Here is a 6,799-nt window from a genome sequence, read left to right on the forward strand (position 1 = left end):
AGTAAAAAAAAAAAAAAAAAAAGTGCCGATCAGAACTGAACATTCTCTGACTCTTGTCGCTTGCATACAAATGTATTCAGATGACATAGCGCTACTTAGAGTAAATCTGGAGCAGAAATAACTCTGGCTTCTGACTGATTTCAGTTTCACTTGTTCCTGGTTTAGAGATAATAGATTAGTATTAAATGGAAATAAGTCAAGGTCATGGTTTTTTGGTCATAAGTGAAATTCATCAGCCTCAGCCTTTTCCCTTATATCTCCTCTGACTTGTGCTGAAACTTTTCCTATTCAGATGACTTATGCTGGAAAATTTGAGTAGTATTTCTGTGGTAGGCTTCAATATGATATTCACGGTCCTTAGTAAGAAAATTACACTACCTGTCAAATTGATGTTCAAATGCTACCATGCCTTTATGGGACAGCTTTCCTCTCCTTTGATATTATATGTTTCCAATAGAGCAGACAGATTTGTTTCAAGTTGAGATGAGACATTCATTATTAACTCAAAAAGGTTTCATTGGCTGATTAGTTTGCTCTCCAGTCAAGGTCTGAACACTCACATTTCTTTTAACTATTTTTGATCCGCTAATAATTTCGTTTCTAATAGCCTCAATTTTTCCATCTTTCCATGTCTGGAAAGCATTTATTATTTCCTTATTTAGCAGAGAGAAAATAGCCCTCCCTGACCTTCATCTTCCCTTTATCTATGTGGTGATAATAATTATAGTCTAAGAGTTTTATTTTGTTTTCTTTCCTTTTTTTTTTAAAGATATTTTTGCTGTAGGGCATATGTACTCTCTGAGGTGGAGGGGAGCAGTGACCATGCCCGATACTTTCTCCAGTCTCTTCTCAGGATTTCAGGTAGCACACATGCATGCACAAAAGTTTCAAACCACCAAGTCTGGGACTTGAACCATGTGGGAGTTCAGTGCTTTAATCACGATGCCACCTTCTGGCCCCTTGTTTTGTATTCTAAGCTGCATAGGTTTTTGGCCAAAGACACCATAAGTGCTCACAGTAAAACATGACTACAGCTTGCTTTAAAATCTGGAGGAAGAGAATGACAGAGGTAATGGGAGTGAGGTGTTCCTAAAGCTGTTAGACAAGACAGTACCTTGCTGTCAAGGTAGGTAGCCCAGGCATCCTTGCAGTATCTGGTGGCAGTGTGATGATAAGACACGTGTGGTAGGAGGAACTAAGGCTAGCTAAATCAATTGCTTTTGGAGAGGCCAGGTCTTGGGATAGAGCTCCCAGCAGATTGAATAGTAGAGTGAGCTATGGACTTCTTACCTGACCCCTAGTGGTTGTGTGACCTTATTAACGTCATTCTGTTCTGCCATTCAGATGCCAGTTTGTGTAATGATAATATTTCTCACACAGGTTGTTATCAATATAGTAGAAATTTTTAGAACATGTTATTTAAATTCAAAAATATTTACAAATTCTGTTATCTCCTAAGGGGATAGATTTCTTTTGTCTTATTCTTTTTTTCCTCCCTATTTTCGTTTGGTTTTAAAAATGAACATAGGGCCAATAATGATAGATTGCAGTATATAATAAAGTCAGAAATTTGGAATTTCTGGGAAGTAGACAAGAACCTGGGAGTACCAGAAGGGGGAAGAGCCCAACAACTAGGGTGAAAATGAGGAATACTGGCCAAAGAAAATGACAGGTCAGGGGAATAGGGCAAAAGAGACAGAGGTTTAGAGGACTTTGGGTTTCTCAATACAGTTTCACAAGGATTTGAGCCGTTTAAAAAAAAAAAAAAAAAAAAAACAGTTTCATTTGAATCATATAAGACTCAGATGCCAGTCTGCAATATTTTTATCTATCTTTACTAGCTGCATGACCTTGGCCATAAATACTAGCTTATCAGTACCTCAGTTTCCTCATCTATAAAATGTGGATTGTAACAGAACGTACTTCATAGTGTTACGTGAATTAAATGAACAGATAACTGTAGAGATTTGAAGCCTGTGCTTGGCACACAGTGTTGAATGTGTTGAGTAACATTTTCCCAAAGTCTAAATTATTAAATTTAAAATAATACCACTGTGACTAAGAGTAAGGGAATGGTTGGTGGTAAGGTAAGACTTGAAGGAGGGTTTTAGAAGGATAGTTCAGTAGAGTTGGATAATTCTAGAGCTGAGTGCTCAAAGGTTTGTGTAGTTTCTCATCATTTGGCAGGTAATGGTGGCATTACACCCAGATCCCTACGCTCAAGAAAAGATTTGATCATAGCTGAACACACCAACTCTAATTTAGTGTTGTGACACCAGAGTACATAAGCAAAATCATAGTAGATCTGTTCCTTAAGCCTAGAACACTCTGAGAAATATTTAGAAAAATGCAACCTTATCGTCAGAAATTATACATGCTAACGGAGTGGGTATTTCATGAAAGTTCATCAACTACCAGAAGTGCAAAATAAATAGTAAATTTTCTTTAATCCAAGTGAGAAAAATATTGTGAAAATATTTAGATTTGCTCATGAGTATGTCTGTTAAAGGACAGTTTATGTCATTCCCTATTATTTGTTATATGATTTCTATACGAATCTTTATAATAGGATGAATCCCAATTCTAAAAGGTGCCTCTGAAAACTTAACCAAACTTAATCAGAAGAATGCTTTTGAATTTGTTATTTTATACAAATAACATCAGAATCTAAGTATCAATTTTACCTCCTAATTTACATTTGTAATGGTACATTTATGCAAATTAATTATAAGGAGCATTTGATTGTATTCCTAGGATATTTACCTAGTAGAAATGATATTGAAGTAGAAAAATACAGTCTCTAATTAGAGCATTTCCTAATGTTGCTTATAATTCTCTATCGGTGCATTTGCTATTTTAAATTTTGCTTTTAGCTCTATAGCCAATGCAGTTCCTAAGAAAACGTCTTTACTTGGATAAGGTGTTTGTGTGACAGTACATAACTCCTAAGTATCTGAAAGATGAGTAGAATGTTTTAAAACAATTCTGGCAGAAATTATATTTTAAGGGGACATTGAAATACAAGCATAGGTTATACTATAGAAGATTTGACAGCACCCCAAGTAGCTAATCAATCAAAATGAGAAATAGGAATACGGAGTGAGCCACATTATTTCAGAGCTGTAAGAGTACTTTCAGGAGAGCTGATCTAAACCCAAAGGTTAAGTAAGTGGATTAAGCTTTCATAATTATTGCCAGAGTCACGAATAAACCAGATTTCTAACCTAGTCAGGCTAGTAATTTTACTAGTATGTTATTACTGTTCAAAGTGAATTGACTTAATTTTGAGCAAACAAATTGGTCATCTGGAAAATTAAGAAAAAGCAATTGTAGTCTCTGATAAAACAAATACAACTTTGTGAATGGTGATTGTTTCTGTTTATTTCCCTTTCCCCCCAAAATTCTGTTAAATGAGATAATGCATATAAAGCACTTAGCATAATGCCTGGTATATAGCTCACATTCAATACACTATTATCTTTTATCATTGCTAGTCATGTACTGAACTTTTCCTCTATATCAGAGATGTGTGAATGATAACACTCACATGCATGGATCTTCAATCTTGAAGGACAACAGCATATCTATTTGTGAAATAATCTAAAGCACTATAATGGGTGTCATTAAATCGTGCCTACCTGAGGCAGTATAAATCATTCGGGTAAATGAACCAATTAAAAACCAATTACCAACACTGACAATGGAAAATTGAGGAATGGAAGGAAAGGCTGATGTGTCGTCGGTGGAACTGGTGGGAAGGTGCCATTCCTGAGATTCCAGGGAATGGATTTGACAAGATGGTTAGATTGTGGCTGTACTGTTAGAGACATTAAATCCTGTGTTTCTTGTTTAAATAGATGCTTGCTGGCCAAATACAAAACTGAACTGCAGTGAGCAAATGATTATATTTGTGATGGCTCTTCATTCGTTACTTTATTCATTTAGTTTGAAATTTTATTCACTTAGTTTGAAATTTACTTGGAACAAATAGCTTTCCTCTGAAAATTGCCTGGATTTGGATCTCTGATTTAAGATTCTCTAAATAAGTAGCAGCCACAGAATATGAGTTTGTTTTTTTCAAGTTGAGAAAATTAGGTTGAATTAGATGGCAAGTCACGATGGAAGATGAAATGATCATTTCAGTGACACATTTATACGATACAGTTGAGGGGAAACTGAACTGATCTTTTCAGGTTGCTCTTTTACAATAGGCCACTACTCCTTGGTTCAAATGAACTTTTCCTTTACTCCTGTATGTGTTGACTAGTGGCTCTCAACTTTTTACATATATTAGAATCCCCTATGGTCCTGTTTAAGGATACTTCTCTTTGTCCTTCCCCCATTGCCAATCCCCACCCTTTCTACTCCCCACCACCACCACAGAGATTCCAATATCCTTATTCTGACCTTTGGCCCAGGAATTTGTACTTCAGCACTCCATCTAAGTAATGATAATGCAGATTTCTAATGACTGCATATTGAGAAATACTGATCCTAAAGGATGCCATTCTGGCTTGCTTTCTGTTAAATCAATAAATCCACTAGGTATTTTATTCCTTTCTTTGATCACAGAGCTAAGACTGTCACTCTTCCCTAAACTGACTACAACAATCATCCAGTAACCATTATATTGCTTCAGTGGAATAGGTCTGACTGCTGATAATATGCATTCTATTATTACACTATTATAAAAAAATAATTTAGCACTATAAATTACAGAATCTCTTAGAGAGCAAACAGATAAAAGGAACCCTACAGAATGGTATATTAGGATTAATAACTGGGCCTTCTACTGATACTAGGATATGAAAATGATCAAGACACTGTCTTTACCTTTGTATTAAGTAAAGGAAATCATCCCCCAGGTTTCTGCTTGTACCTCCATAGCTAGAATGAAGTTTCATGTCCATTCCCAAATTCAAGTGGAGATGGAAAACCAAGTATTTCTCTTACAGTATCAAGACCAAAGGAAGACACAGAGGAGTTAAAATGGATATTCAGTGAGTCATCTCACAATATCTGCCACATGGCATTTACCTGAAGACAGATTTTTTATCTGCAGATAAGAGCTTTCTTTTTGATATTGTTGTAATCACTTTGCTTTCATCCTCAGGAATTCATATAATTGCTAGGAATGCTACTGAGTTCGTTCTTTATGTCAGTCACCTTCTCTACTATTTCTTCCAGTTCTGATTTCTACACTTTGATAAAGTGATTTAAAATTGTGTTTCCCATCAGTTAATTTTAAATCTTTGTACCATTATTGTGCATTTTAATGATGGTCATGCATTCTTAGTTTCCTGTTGTATTGTTCCCAGTCACTATTCTCTCGAGTGATCATATTTCTTTCTTTATTGTATTTTCTTGAGTACTGATCAACTTTCTTCCTTTATTTTTATGTATTTATTTTAAATTTATTTATTTACACTCATTTATTGTACATCATTATTGTATATAAAATTAGATTTTTTTCCACCCAGAATACACTGTACATTGGCTTAATCAAGGCTATTACCACACATGTTACAGTCAACAAATAATTTTCTATTTCTTGTTTCTCATACATTTTGCTTCTTTTTCCAAAACCTCCTCTTGATTCCCTACCTCTCGAATTCAAAGTCTCAATCTAATTTGTCAGTGTTTGGGGTTCTGGTTCTCTGGTGATTTAAACCAGTGGTCTAGAAGAGTACTCCACCAAAGTGGAGTATACCAAGATTTTATTCAGTGTCTGAATTTATTAACAACATTTTGCTAATGAAAACTAAATGCACCCGCACTCTAATTCTACTCTAATCTTCCCATCCATTCTTGCTCTGAGGTTCCTCAATACTTGTCATTTCTGAATGTATATAAAAGTAGAAATGGTGTGGGAACCAGCAGTTAGTGTAATGGCTATGTCGCTGGATTCCCACGTAGTCAACCGCAGTTCACGTCCCGGACCCGGTGGCTTAGAACTCACGCCGGGCGCGTGTGCGTGCGTGCCCAAGATCCCAGGAGGAGAATGGAGGAGAGGGGATTGCGGCGTGACCATCCCCTCTGGGGGGTGATTTTTTAAATTTATTTATTTACACTCATTTATTGTACATCATTATTGTATATAAAATTAGATTTTTTTCCACCCAGAATACACTGTACATTGGCTTAATCAAGGCTATTACCACACATGTTACAGTCAACAAATAATTTTCTATTTCTTGTTTCTCATACATTTTGCTTCTTTTTCCAAAACCTCCTCTTGATTCCCTACCTCTCGAATTCAAAGTCTCAATCTAATTTGTCAGTGTTTGGGGTTCTGGTTCTCTGGTGATTTAAACCAGTGGTCTAGAAGAGTACTCCACCAAAGTGGAGTATACCAAGATTTTATTCAGTGTCTGAATTTATTAACAACATTTTGCTAATGAAAACTAAATGCACCCGCACTCTAATTCTACTCTAATCTTCCCATCCATTCTTGCTCTGAGGTTCCTCAATACTTGTCATTTCTGAATGTATATAAAAGTAGAAATGGTGTGGGAACCAGCAGTTAGTGTAATGGCTATGTCGCTGGATTCCCACGTAGTCAACCGCAGTTCACGTCCCGGACCCGGTGGCTTAGAACTCACGCCGGGCGCGTGTGCGTGCGTGCCCAAGATCCCAGGAGGAGAATGGAGGAGAGGGGACTGCGGCGTGACCATCCCCTCTGGGGGGTGATTTCTCGCTTTCTGTCTCTATGTCTCTCTCTGTCTGGCGAGCACATGCGCCCTATAGCGAAAACCTCTCACAAAAAAAAAAAAAGAAAAAGAAAAGAAAAAGAAACGGT

Source organism: Tupaia chinensis, unplaced genomic scaffold (genome assembly GCF_000334495.1).
Source record: "Tupaia chinensis unplaced genomic scaffold, TupChi_1.0 Scaffold139935_1, whole genome shotgun sequence".
Lineage (NCBI taxonomy): Eukaryota > Metazoa > Chordata > Mammalia > Scandentia > Tupaiidae > Tupaia > Tupaia belangeri.